At 40.5% G+C, this 14,585-nt stretch overlaps 1 long non-coding RNA gene across 1 annotated transcript in view; it reads left to right on the top strand.

Annotated features, from left to right (window-relative positions):
* Window positions 1-14,585, top strand: part of LOC121039716 (uncharacterized) — a 125,662-nt gene that overhangs the window by 57,871 nt on the left and 53,206 nt on the right. Inside the window, exon 3 of the long non-coding RNA XR_005794950.1 lies at window positions 3,574-3,678. This is a non-coding gene — a long non-coding RNA (uncharacterized LOC121039716). The remainder of the gene's footprint in view (window positions 1-3,573; window positions 3,679-14,585) is intronic.

Genomic DNA, 14,585 nt, shown 5'->3' with positions numbered 1-14,585 from the left:
AAATTACCACGGTCCCAGTTAGGGCAAAACTAAGTTGGACTTCTTTTTACCTGTCACCCCTCACATATTAGAACATCCTACTGGCTTCTCTCCAAATTATTTTCCAGCTGACCACCCCTCACCATCTCCCTGACCATCGCCCCAGTCCAAGCCACAATTGGCTCAGAGCCCCTAAGTCTTCCCTTTTACTCCATTGCCCCCTTAGGGTCTTCCTCACAGAGAAGCCAAAGTACTCCAGTGAAAATGTCAGTTACATTCCATCACTTCCCAGTGGGCACCCTCCAGTAGCTTTCTCCCACGGCACTCTGCATAAACCAAACCAGATCCCGGCCCATATCTCACCCTGCACTGTGTGGCTTGGTCCATCCTGCCACCTCTTCAGTCCCATCTTGTATTTCATTTCCTGCTACTTGCACCTGCCCAAGCACTCCACCCTTAGACCAGTCACCTTATTTTTCCTCAAAACACCAAGCCCTGCCGTGGGGCATTTTCAGTTGTCTGGAGTCTCCCTCCAAACTTATACAGTGATTTACTTATTTGTCCTGCTTGTTGTTTATTGTTCATTTTCCATCTGTTAGAAGTGAGCTTCCCAAGGGCACAGATCTTTGTTTTACTCACTGTATATCCAAAAGGTATATCCAAAGTATCTAGAAGAGTGCTTGACACATTTTGGGTGCTTCTTTTTTTCTTTGTTTTCTTTGAGAGAGAGAGAAAATCTTAAGCAGGCTCCACTCTCAGTGCGGAACACCACCCGACATGGGCTCCTTCTTGGGACTGTGGGATCAGGACCTGAGCCGAAATCAAGAATCATATCCTTAACCGACTGAGCCATCCAGGCACTCTAGATTTTGGGTGCTTCTTAAATGTTGATGGTTGAATGCAAAAAGTGCTAACTATCATATTAATACTGTCAATAACATAAGCTACTCTTGCCTGAACACATATACAGCAGTCACACTGCTCCATTTTTTTTAGCAGCAGACAAACCACACCAGTCATAGATTTAACATTTTGAATACCAACCATATAAAGGAAGAGTGAGAGAAAAAAAATGACAATCAACTTTAGTATCTTTGTATTGGGTTAGTTACTAATCTTTTGTAATAAATGTTTCTCAAAAAAACACTTAGTAAGTTATGAAGTCTACTATCTATGTTTCAGGCTGTTTCCACCATAATCCAACTGAATATTTACGAGAGGTATTCAGTGCATGTTTTCTAGAAAAGAAATTTTTAAAAATGCCTCCTTCAACATTTCAGAAAGTCATTTCTATACCTCTGAAGGTACAGAATGGAATAAATTTGATTCATCTAACACTGGTGCCAGAGAACCGGTTTGCAACGTGGGGTCTTTTTGTGCCCTCCTGGATTGTCATTTTTCATTCAGAATATTCAGATGAGCCCCTTCAAAATCATGTAGGTTATGTATTTGATTATTAAACCTGCAGACCGGGTAAGCGCAAGAGTTGACAACCTTTAATGATAATTCTCTGCCCATATTAGCCATTGTTTTCCTATTCCTGCAACAGTCTTCAATTGTGTAATCAGTTAGGAGTTAATTCAGTTCAGGATTAACCTCTAAGCCCAGCCTGAGCATTTCTCTAGTGTAACACCACTGGGGATTAGCCAATGCTGGATTCTGAGTTCAGAGATCAGGAGCAACGAGGAAAGAAAGAGGGTAAAAGGAGATTGCCAAAATAAAGGTTGGGCCGCTTGGGTATGTCTGCTTCATCCCCTTCACATCTATAAAATCTGGAAGACCAGTTTATTTTGGAAATTAATCTTTCCTTTAGTATACATTTCATTTTGCACAAAAAAATGGTTTATATAAAAATGTCTGTACAAAAGTTGCCATGGTGTACGTTGTAGGTGCATATATGTTATATAAGGCATAAGGGGTAAAATACAATCTGGTTCATATTTCTTCCCTTGGGCAGATTCCAACATCCACCCTGCCAAGCAATAGGCCATCAATCTCTTCTTTGTTTAGCTCCTTTTGGAAGCAGTAAAATTTGTATGATTGACACTTAGAGAAATCTTCAGGTGGTCATGTGTGAAAGCATTTCAAGTCCCATTATTAGATGCTAGTTAGCTCTTCCTATGAGTGCTATTTAATTAAGTGGGAAGCCATCTTTACCGTAAACCAGAGAAGAATGTCACTGTAACCTGGTTAAGAGCATGACCCTGAGTTAGTTTGCCTGGGTTCAAACCCCAACTCTGCCACAACAGAATACTACAGACTCAGTGGTTTCAATAGCAGACTTTACCCCAGGAGTGTAAAATCGATGTGCCGGCAGTGTTGGTTCCTGGTGAGGGCTTTCTTCCTGGCTGGCAGACAAGCAGGCTTCTTGTGACCTGTGTTCTGGGCACACACACTCCTGGTGTGCATTTTTCTTAGAAGGACACAAGTCCTGTTGAGTTAGGGCTCCACCCTTCTGACCTTATTTAACCTTAACTACTTTACGGGTCCTGTTTCCAAATACAGTCACACCAGGGATTAGGGCTTCAACACATGAATTTGGCAGGGGCCAGGGGGACGCACAATTCAGTCCATAACAAGTCACATATATGTTGCCTGGAGCACATTTGCAATAAATGCTAGCTCTTATTTGTGATACAGTTTTACTTTTCTCCCCGATATGTATAGGAGTCCTAGTTTTGCCATTTATTGTTTGGGTTGGTTAAAATTCCCATTTGTAAGCAGAGGCATATTAACATGAGTAAACCCCAATTAGTGCGTTTATTTAAAATGATAGTAAATGAAGTTTCGATTCTAGTGAGGTGACTTAAATGCAGACGTCAACACTTCACCCATTATTTTATGTAATGGATTTTAAAAGGCACTTAACTTGAATCCTGTACAGGATATGGCCTGTGGGCTAAATCCAATCTGTGGTTTGCTCCTGTACAGCATGTAAATTAAGAACTTTTTTTTTTTTTACATTTTTAAAGTGTGGCAAAACAAACATACACACGTGAAAGAAATATATGTAACTGAGGCCTTCTGTGGCTCACAGAGCTGAAAATATTTACTATTTGGCCCTTTACTGAAAGACTGCTAACCTCTGCTCCATGGATAGAGTTAACCCAAGCTCTTCGGGTATATCCATTTCTTATAAGGTGGCACCTCCCCTTTCCTCTACCCTGAGCAAAGCTTCCCAGCCCCAACATTTTCTATCTTATTTATTTTGGAGAGAAGTAGTCTACAGTCCCTGTCCTGTCTCACCAACTTCTGAGAAAGATACTGAATATAATTTCACCTTTTCTTCGTTACTGTGACCCAGTGATGGCCTTGGAAGTGAAGAAGGATCCTGGTGGTTTTGAGTTATTTTTCCACATAATATCCTTTCTGGTCAGGTTAGGCCTGTTATTTCTTGTCACTGTTATCTGTCCATCTTTGAAACCTCCTCGTCTTCTGCTTCCAGTCTGCCTTGGTCTTGGAAAAGGAGAAAAAAGAAGTCACTATTAAATACATTTTTATCTATAAGATTTCATTAGATTCTTTTCATATGTTAGCTCCTTTAATTCTCATAGTATGACTTTGTGGTTAAATGTCATTATTTCTACCTTGCAGATTAAGAAAAGGGTTAAATTTATTTGAATCCGAGCCCAAGTCCTTCTGGCTCCAAAATTCAAGGCCTTTCACCAAAGAAACCCAAAAACCTGGCTGACTTGAACTGTAAGTAACATATAAACAGACTAAAATGATGCCTCTGTTGATAGTGCCCAGTTGTAAAGTGTTCTAAGACATCTGTTTTGTTTTCTTCTCAGTTCTTAGCTATGTTCTATGGTTCCGTTGTGTGATAGACAACTTCCAAATTATCGAGGTGCTGTGATGACACTTTGTTTGTTCAAATATATCCTTGGCCACCATTCATTCAATGAATATTGAGTGTTTTTCAATAGCAGCGCACATCTGAAAGTATGTGAAAGGATATTTATTGAGATGGAGATTTACTTAAGCTCGCTTTGTGTATTTCTTCCCCAGTGAGGAGCAGGTGGGCCTCATTGTTCTCTCTTGTCATACTTAGGGAAGGATGGGATTCCAGGAGGAAAGCAGAGCTCTTTTAGCGTCCTTTGCTAGGATAAACCAGTGGGATGGGAGTGGGGGACAGTCCCAGCAGCTAAGAGGAAAGAGAGAAGATTCCCTGCTGTGTTGCGGGAAAGGGAATTAGTAGTTTTTGTTTGCACATGTTATTTAAAAGATCTGGACGGGGCGCCTGGGTGGCTCAGTCAGTTATGTGTCTGACTCTTGATTTTAGCTCAGGTCATGATCTCCTGGTTCACGAGTTGAAGCACCGTGTCAGGCTCTGCGTTGGGAGTGCAGAGTCTGCTTCCACTTCTCTCTCTCCCTCTCTCTCTGCGCCTTCTCCACTTGTTTTCTCTCATGCTCTCTCAAAATGAATAAATATTAAAAAAAAAAAAAAGATCAGGAAAAGCCAGACATTCATTCGTGTGTGTGTGTGTGTGTGTGTGTGTGTGTGTGTGTGTATGTGTGTGAATTTAGAGTGAAGGGCTGAAGGCCACACCAAAGGATCCTCTTGGTAGACACATTGAAGCTATAACGGGAATTAGAAAGCACACAGAGATGGTGGTGTTTTGTTTCGCTGGGCAGATGAGATGGCTGCAGATTGGGGGCCACCCTGAGAAGTGAACCGCATCATTCAGGCAGTGGTGACCTTCTCTGGCATAAATCATGGCAGGGTGGGTTCACAGCAGCACTGGCCCCGTCAGAGGTTGGAAGTGTCGTTTGATTTGAGCATGGGCGGGCACTCTCCCCAACAATGTGTTTGTGTGGAATTTTGGCCCAGAAACCCAGAATGACAAGACAGAACATAGTCCTTTATTACTTTTAAATCAACATATTTTGTCTTTAAAACTCCATCTCAGTTATTACTGGGAGCCTATCTCCTTCCCTGGGTTCCACAAGATTATGAGAATTTTTTGTGGTATCTAGCAATTGGGAAAAGGACTCTTATCTTTAGGTTACCATGCTGATATACAGTCTCCTCTTCATCCCAACCAGTGGGTCCTTTCAAGTAGCCAGTTCAGGAGCCTTCTGTTACTTTGAAGGCCAAAGATACTTTCGTAAATATCAGGATTTAAGAATTCAGATTCAACCATAATCACAAGATCAATTCTAAAAAGTATTATGTATTGGTCTTTATTTTTCCTACTTATAAACATATAATTGATCAAAGCGGATGAGTAGAAAAATCCAGAAAAGTACAAAGCGAATAAATATTAACATCTGCAATACATATTCTTCCAAAAATTCTTCCCTACCGAGATTTTTTTTCTTAATTTTTTTTCAATGTTTTTTATTTATTTTTGGGACAGAGAGAGACAGAGCATGAACGGGGGAGGGGCAGAGAGAGAGGGAGACACAGAACCAGAAACAGGCTCCAGGCTCCGAGCCATCAGCCCAGAGCCTGACGCGGGGCTCGAACTCACGGACCGTGAGATCGTGACCTGGCTGAAGTCGGACGCTTAACCGACTGCGCCACCCAGGCGCCCCCCGAGATTTTTTTTTTAATATGCAGAGGTAATATTCAAAACATTGAACTACCTGCACAGCTTAGACACCAACCAATCAGAATAAAGCCCTGAACCTTCCTTCCAAACTCCCCTTTCAGGCTTTACTTCATAGCTGCTTTATCTTGAGGAAGTCCAGATTTGCCATATTTGGGAGAAGCCATGGGTGGTGGTGGCAGCAGAGGTTGTGGCAGTGGCAGTGGCATTGGTGGGCTTGTCGGTGCATGGGCTATTTACCAGCAGATACAGAATTCCTTTAATAGTTTGACAACTGGTATGGGTTTATGGCTACCTGTACCAATATGTACTGATGGAGTTATTAGCCTGGAATGTATTACGATTCCTTATAGTTGGCATTGTCTTCATTTAGCAAAATTTAGTGAACGTTTGCCTGTAGCATAATATGTTCCTACAAATGAGTACTTTGTAACTAATCTTTGGGGATACACTACAGACATGTCAAGATAAGATTCCATCACCTCTTGCAGTGGCTGGCTGGACATGTGCCACCAGCTTCCAGAACCAGTATTCTCCAGCCCCCTTGACTGTTTGCCCTCGTGTGATATAAAAATACTGTCATTTTCTTCACGTGTCATGATGTGAAAAAGGTTGGAAAGAATCGCTTTACAACAAGGTTTTTAATGGGAACATATCATCCCATCATATGATTATAACATGGTTAACTTAACCAACCCCCTATTAGTGGACTTTCATCTTGTTTCCCATTTTTTCAATATTTTATTTTACTCCTAGTGGACATAAGTAAACATATATCTGATCATTTTCTTAAGACAAGTCCCAAAAGAGGAATTTTGATATACTGGGTCCTCTTTGAGACCTGGACACACAATATCAAGTTTCCCTACCTTGCTGTGAGTACCAAAGAACACAGGCTCTAGATCTAGAATACTGGTATGTGCATCCCTGTCCCATTTCTTTTTAAAAAATTTTTTTTCAACGTTTATTTATTTTTGGGACAGAGAGAGACAGAGCATGAACGGGGGAGGGGCAGAGAGAGAGGGAGACACAGAATCAGAAACAGCCTCCAGACTCCGAGCCATCAGCCCAGAGCCTGACGCGGGGCTCGGACCGCGAGATCGTGACCTGGCTGAAGTCGGAAGCTTAACCGACTGCACCACCCAGGCGCCCCATGTCCCATTTCTTTATTAGTTGTGTGATTCAATGCCTCTGTGCCTTAGTCTCTTTGCTGAAAATGGGGATAATCACAGTATTTATCTCACTTAACTGTCATGAGGATCAAGTGAGTTAGGAGTACTTAGAACAGTTCCTGGCTCATCGTTACCATTCATTAAATGTTAGGTATTTTCTTTAGTAGTTGTAGTTCTTGTTATTTTAAAGTCTGCCAATTTTCACTCCTCTGGGAATATATGAGAATGTCTTCCCTCTCATAATCCCAAGGGCACTGGGAATTAAGTTCTTTGCAATCATTACTATAATATAATAGGTACTTAATGATTTTTCTTTTAGAAAAATGCATTTCAGTTACTTATGAGATTGAATATGAGGTTACAGTCTTTGAGAGACATACATGTTTTGTCTTGTGCTCACTTTCTGTTAGGCTGTTTGTCCATTTCAGGGATATTTTTACAAATGGAGAATGTTCTGGGAGTCCTAGGCAGCCTCTTACCCCATTCTGTATAAAATAAAAAGTAGAAATGCTAAGGTAATCAGAACCTCATGGATGTATCTAGATAGGGAGCTGCGGTTTTATAACCTTGGCTGCCCATTGTAATCACCTGGGAAACTTTAAAAGCTGCTCACGACTGGACCACACCCCCAGAGATGGTAATTTAATTGGTCTGATTTAATTACCTGGCATAGCGATTGTTAAAAGCTCCCCAGGTGATTCTAATGTGCAGCCAAGACTGGTGTAGGTGGGTACTGATTAATTCAGGGTCAGCTGGGCGTGTCTGTGAGGCGGGGTGCTGGAGAGAATGACGTTCATAATCAGTCAGCTCTCCACCCCAACTGAGTCAATTGCCGCCATGTAAATTGGCTAAGACTGAAAACAAAACATGCAATTCTGCTAGACTTTGCAGTATCTTAAAATTTTTGCTCTGGATAGTTACTTTCACTTTCAAATTTTTCTTTTTCTTAAAAATCAACCCAAATGTCACACTTACATTTTGGTGGTGGAAACGATCACTACATAGCAGATAACTTCACGCTCTTGATTCTTCCTACTATGTTGTGTTTGCTGTTGATGAAGCAAACAATCACAAAAGGACTACATACAAATCAGACTGGATAATATGCACCCTGTGTACAACAGCTTTGATCTTTTGTCTTACTTGGGGGTATAAGTGACTTGAGATTCGGCATTTTAAGAAGACTTCCTTTAGACTAAAAACTACAAACTGAAATTGTCCTTGAACTGGGAATATTCGGTTACGATGTGTTTTTAAGGGAAAGCTTTAAGAGTAGCTTCAAAGAAGTCAGAAACTTAAGAGAAGGACAAGAAGATGCTGATGTGTTAGTAAAGTCTACATTATTTGCTTCTGTGGTTTGGAGATGTAAATAGAAACAGCTACGGCAAAGAAGTTCTATAATTAACTTTCATCCTGATTCCAAAAGTTGCTTATTTTAGAGCTATTAATAGTATATAACAACCACTGTTTAAAACTCTGGGTTTGAATTTTCTGGCACTTTAATGAAAAAATTAGTATTTTCAAGCTTTGTGGTTTCTCTAAAGTCATGTGCTAAACAAGTCGAAGTCCTCTGTTACTGAAAGGTTTTTGGGAATGGTGAATGCTCTGGTAATTTTCTTCTTCCTGGGCATAGTTTTCTCTAAGAGTCAGAGCATGAGTTTAAATCAGAAATTAAATAAATTACTGATCTAAACCGTGGGTCTAGTTATAGACAGACACTGGAATTTAGACACAACAAATATGCTCTTTAAACACAGTGGCCTTACCCAGTTGTTCTTCCAAAACCACAACAGAGAACAATCTTGCTCAGTTAATCATGTCTCCTTAAAGAAACCACCACCTAGAAGGGTGTCTTTCAGAATATATTTGGCAGCAGGATGAGGCAACCACATCCTACCCTGAAAAGCGAATCCTCAATATTTCCCTTCAATCCAAACCGCCAGTCAGCATCAAATCCCTTCCCTGAGCTCACCAAATGTGTTGTTTCATTATTTGTTTTTATACTTGGGTGAATTTCTTGTAGTTCTAAATCCTATAGGATACAAATTGAATCTGGAAAAAGACTTCGAATAACCGCCAACCATCCGCAACCAAATTTTACCCAGATGCAAAGTAGACCAAGTGGGCATAAGAGACACTAAGCCACATCTATAGAAGAAAGAATGGAGTATTAATAGAGTCAAAGACCATTTATGGAATCCTTGAATTCCCATTTAACATGTTGCTAAGTTTCAGGAAAGAAATGTTAAGCAGTGGTGACTGATAAAAGCAAGTCAGGTTACAGTTATGTTACTCTTTACATACCAGGAAAAAAAAAAAAAGTTCTGGATTAGCCTCCTGGACACTATAGGGGAAATCTAGCCTGGTATACCCCCTAATAGGCAGATATGGCAGTGAGCTTTGGATAATATCTTATAGAAATCAGTCAAATAAAATTAGTTCTGGGTTCCTCCAAGAATTCAGGATGCTGTTTGATGATCACTGTGTGATCCCCCTGGATTCACTAGAACCCACCCAATAGAGACTGAAAACTTCCCAGTGGTGGTTCTCAATCTTTATTTCTCAGAATTATATGTAGGGAATTAAAAAAAAATACCCATTCCTATAGCCTATCACAGAATGTCTGAATCATAATCCCTGGTGGTATATATTTTAAAGAAATGTCCATAAGTGTTCCTGATGCACAGCAAAGATGAACACCTCTGAACACAGGCAAATAGATGGGGTCAGGTTTCCCACAAGAAAATTGCTTTTCTGAGGACTAGAGATTTTTGAAGATTGGTTTAGATCATCTCAGCATCCTCTTCAGGGGATCTTCCAGATAGTCTAAGGAACAAGATGATCACAGAAAGGACACTCTTTAATTGTAAGGGGTCTTTGAACATCAAAGTGCTGTGCACTTGAAAGCATTGTTACAACCAACTTTTTATGTAAGAATTAATTTAGGAAGTGACTTTTGTTTGTACTGTTTACAATTCTACTTTTAAAAAAGTATGATAACTCCTGTAGTTAACCTAGACAAGCTTCTATTTTCTATAAATATACATTTCATGTAAATATTTTCATATTTTTACATTCTATTATAGGCATTCCCAAGAATGTTTCCATTAGGAATTAATTGCCAACATAGCATACAGTTCATAAATAAATTTCATACAATTTATTTGATGAAAAGGAGTGTATATAGGAAGAGAAAGTTAGATCAGTATTTGTTAAGCTTCTCATATGCACTCTTTTAATAACAGATTGGTTATCATACTTTTTGCTGTTGAAAAAACTGAAGTTCAGATTAAGAGATATCTCCAACACCATACAGTTAGTAAGTAATAGCATCAGGATTTAAAATCAAGTCTGCTGATATATTTTCTAAATTGCATTATACTAGGACAATCAGTAGAGAAGCAAATGTCCTTACTTGGTCCTTGAAAACATTTCATTTAATAAGTTATATCCTGGAGGACTATTCTGTATTCACAGTATGGCCATAAAGATTACACAATTGGGTATCTAAGAAGACTTTTTCATCTCTCCTATTTTCCATGAAGGAGGATGTAGACATTTTAATGAATCTTTAAGGGGGTCCAATATTTTAAAATATCTACTATCTTCTTAAGCAACTAAGAAATAAGGTCAAAGGGTGAGGTAGATGAGAACCTAATTATTGCTTTTGTTATGGATGAACTTTAGACCGATGTGTTAGGCTTAAATCTGAAGCAAAGTAGGCATCCTAAATTTAAATCCCAGTTTTAAACAGACTTACCTATCCAGGCTACAGGCAGTTCCCGTAACACCTGAAGCTTGAAGGACTAGAGATATATGTGTTCTTCTCTACCCAAGCTTCCTGTTAAGAGAAAATAAAGAGAAAGAGTCTAGATCTCTCCAGACTCACCTATCAGATGGGTCACTCCACCAGCAGTGGAGAAAGTCCAGCATTGCTGCAACTCAGGATCTGCCTGCACCTGGGAAAAAAACATCAGAAGTAAAAAAAATTGTGCTTCTCCTGGACATAAAACTATGCTAGGAAGTTTTTCATATAGCTAACAAAAACGTGTAAGGACAGACACAGCTAAAGTTAGAGTTTGTTCACTGAGTGTAAGGAAGAAGCAAAAGGCTACCATTTAATATCATTGTTTCTAGGATACACAGATAAAACAAATATTGAAATTGAGGGTTTGAAACAATAGTGTTCAGTGTCAGAGAAGTTAATAATTAGGACATTTTTACTTAAAAAAAATCCCATGCTTGCTTTTTATTTCCTTCGTCTCTTCTGTAAACTTTGCTTTAAATAAGTATCTTTGAAGAAACATACTTCACAACAGAAACTGAAATTCCTTTTCACCCTAAACCCTCAGTTCTGTGTGAAGACTGAGACCCTGCAGAACCGACAGCATTGTCTGCTTACCTTTAGATGTTTTTTTGATTCTTCCTTCCGTGGTGTGTTTGAAGGCATTAGTTCCATTTAATATTTATAAACATGTAGAGTGTTTCTTCGGCTGATAGTCCATTTATACCAGGACACAAAAATAATTCATCATTAATATGCACTTAATTTGTTTCTCAAATTTAATTTCTAACAACATCTTACTCTTCATGAGTTTTTAGCTTACACTTTAAAAATGATGTATAATATTAAGGCAGATTTCTTTTTTTAATGTTTATTTTTATTTTTGATAGCACACACAGAGGAACAGGGAGGGGGGAGGGGAGAGGAGAAGGTGGAGGGGGGGAGGCGGGAAAGAGGATCTCAAGCAGGCTCTGCACTGACAGCAGCAAGCCAGATGTAGGGCTCCATCTCACAAACCTAAGCCTCAAGTCGGATGCTCAACCAACTGAGTCATCCAGGTGCCCCAAAGCAGATTTCTAAATTATTTAGGTCAACCTCCATGCTGCCTCCTCCTAAAACATTTTTGTATCAGTTTGCCTAAATTTGAGCCAACATTTTTGTCTGATTTAACATTTCAAAAATTATAGCAAAAACTAGAGCTGGAACACAGTAGATCCAGGGCCCTCATTTCATAGGTAAAAAACAAAGAAACAAAAACTTGGACTTAAAAAGATTAAGTAATATGACAAAGACTGTGAAATAACTTACTTAGTAGAGCTGGAAGTGGAAATACATTCTTCTCACCCCTGAAAGGGTTTTTCAATGGGAGTTGCCTTGTTTTCCAGTTTACTTCTGTATTACTAATTTCCAGTTTAAAAACTCCAACTCCCAGGACAACATTTCTCAATCCTGGTGGCTTTGTTTAGTTTGATAGTACAGTTTTTATTTTTTAAAAAAATCTAGTGTGATTCTACAGAAGGAAAGGAATGGGTTTGTGTTGTCTTTATTGCTGTCTTTATAGCCACACACACACACACACACACACACACACACACACACACAGAAATCACATGGTATCAAAAATCTCGCGGGGCGCCTGGGTGGCGCAGTCGGTTAAGCGTCCGACTTCAGCCAGGTCACGATCTCGTGGTCCGGGAGTTCGAGCCCCGCGTCAGGCTCTGGGCTGATGGCTCAGAGCCTGGAGCCTGTTTCCGATTCTGTGTCTACCTCTGTCTCTGCCCCTCCCCCGTTCATGCTCTGTCTCTCTCTGTCCCCAAAAAAATAAATAAACGTTGAAAAAAAAAAAATCTCGCAAAGCACTGGGTGTAGCTCCACTGGCTCTGATTTCAATACGCACTCTAACTTTCGTGAAAGATGTGTGCGAGCACTTTCCACTCACTGAATGTCTTGGTGCTTGGGTTTCTTTTCCCAGACTTGCTGCTTTGTTCGGGTTTGACTCTCATTACCCACATTTTGCGGAGGTCCCTTTGCCATTTCCAAAGGTACACTTCCGACTGGGAGAATCAGCTCAGCTTACAGAGTTGGGTATGGTTATGTTTATGTACTGTTCTTTGGTAAAAAGCTAAAGTGTCCCTGCCTGTTTATTACATTAGAAGATGTTTAAGTGCGTTTCCTAAATAAGAAGCCCTTGTTTTCCACTTGGCTTCAGGTAACTTCGAAATCCCCGGGGGTGATCATGTCTGTTCTTGGAGGTTCTCCTTGCAGTCCGATGATGTAAAAACAAATCTGCTTCTTCTCCAGCCCCATTTGGGTGTCTCTCCTTTCTCTCTTGTTCCCACTTGATTAAAAAAAATTACCACTAAGGTGCTCCAGATCAGAAGGAAAACATGACTTTCCTAGCCAGAGATTTTTGCATTGACCAAGGCTATTTAGATAGTCAAATTTATCTTTCCAGATTTGAAATCAGGTTTCGTCCATCTCAGCAACGATGTCCATCAGTATGATGCAGCCATTATTCTTTTCCAATAGATAAACCTGTGAGTAAGGGTACCCGTGTTCAAAACTATCTTGATGCAAAATGCAACATAACATAGCATATGTCAACGCAGTGGGAAACCACTGCCTCTGAGAGAAATAAATGAGCCTGATTTTCTGAACCACTGGTGTGAGAGTAAGTGGACTTGGATGAAGTGCAAAAGAAGCCATTAGAGGAAAGGGATGTTCTAATAATCCTACCCTTCCCAAGAGCACATCTGCTTTGATATGAGAGCACAGAGGAGTGCTGGAAACGGACTGTCAGTTTCCCACCACTCCTTAAATGGCTGGAGCACCAAAGCCCTGTGTACAGAGCAAGTGGAGGCTCAGTCCGCAACCTCCAGGCTCTCAGGGCAAGGAAAAGTTGGAGTCATCATCTGTGAGCCAGATCTACTCTGGCTAAAATCATCATGTAATTGAAGTGAGATTACATTGTTAACATGGAATTACTGATTCATGGCTCCCTTCCTTCCACATGTATGGTCCCAGCCTAGCCATCTGAATTGGCAATCTAGATGCGCTTTCTAAATGTCCTCCCCAACCTTTCTTTCTTTTGTATTTTTGGCTTTTCACGACCTTCAGCCAAAAAAAATAGAGTGGAATTTTTCAGGAACTGTTAGGGAGCCAAAATGTGTGCTAGATGCATTAGGTTTATGCCGGATCTAGGATCTAAGGGAAACAAGAAATCCAGGAAAAGTTTAAAAATCAGGCTGCGTCTAAGAGGAAGCAGTCTTTGGCTTCGTGCCTTAATGGACAGCAGGAATGATGCAGAGAGGATTATAAGTCACTCATTCCCCAATTAGATCTCATTTTCCCTGACGGCACAATAAAACCATGTCTCCACACAGCAGTAAAATTCATATTCCACTGATCAGTCAGGTTCTTTATTGCTGAATAGGTTTCCCAAGTAAAGAAGGTTCGGTAGTGGCCCTAATGAAAAAGCTTCAAATGTGATAGATGGAGAGAGTTGAGCCTCGCTTAATAGTACTATTTCAGTTAAGGTCTTTAAGACTGTTGCCAAATTGAACTTGAAATAGAGTTTCAGCATATGCAACCTGGCCATTTTCGCAGCACACCAGCTTTTGGACCTGAAGCTCCACGCACGGAGCAGAGTCATACGCAGAAGGTCACTGGCAGCCTGGCGTGCGAGAACAGTCGACAGGTCTGGACCATGGCCCTGATCTGTCCAGAACCATTCACATCATTCAGTGGTGGGGAGTTTCCCTCTCTGTCCAGTGGGAAGGTGAACTCACGTTCTTTTCCAGGTGAAAACTGCTATGCCTGTAAGAACGCGACAAACCAGATACTCTAATCACATGGAATCTGGCTTCTCTCCTGGGGGCACTTGAGCCAAAGCGACAACAAATGAGCATTTTGGGTGCCGCCTGTCATCACGCATCCCTCCTCTCCTCACTGCCAGCAGGTCCCAAGGTTTCGCTGAAGACACTGGACCAGTTACCTTCTGCTTAGACCCATAATAGCCCTCTCCTGAGAACAAGAGAACGGATAAAGAGTTTTTCAGGAGAGCAAAGGTAAAAGAGCCACAAGAATTTAATGTCAGAT

The sequence above is a fragment of the Herpailurus yagouaroundi genome, unplaced genomic scaffold (genome assembly GCF_014898765.1).
Source record: "Herpailurus yagouaroundi ecotype Mexico unplaced genomic scaffold, PumYag 181, whole genome shotgun sequence".
Lineage (NCBI taxonomy): Eukaryota > Metazoa > Chordata > Mammalia > Carnivora > Felidae > Herpailurus > Herpailurus yagouaroundi.
Note: the sequence above shows the minus strand (reverse complement) of the source record. Positions and strands in the feature narration are given on the sequence as shown.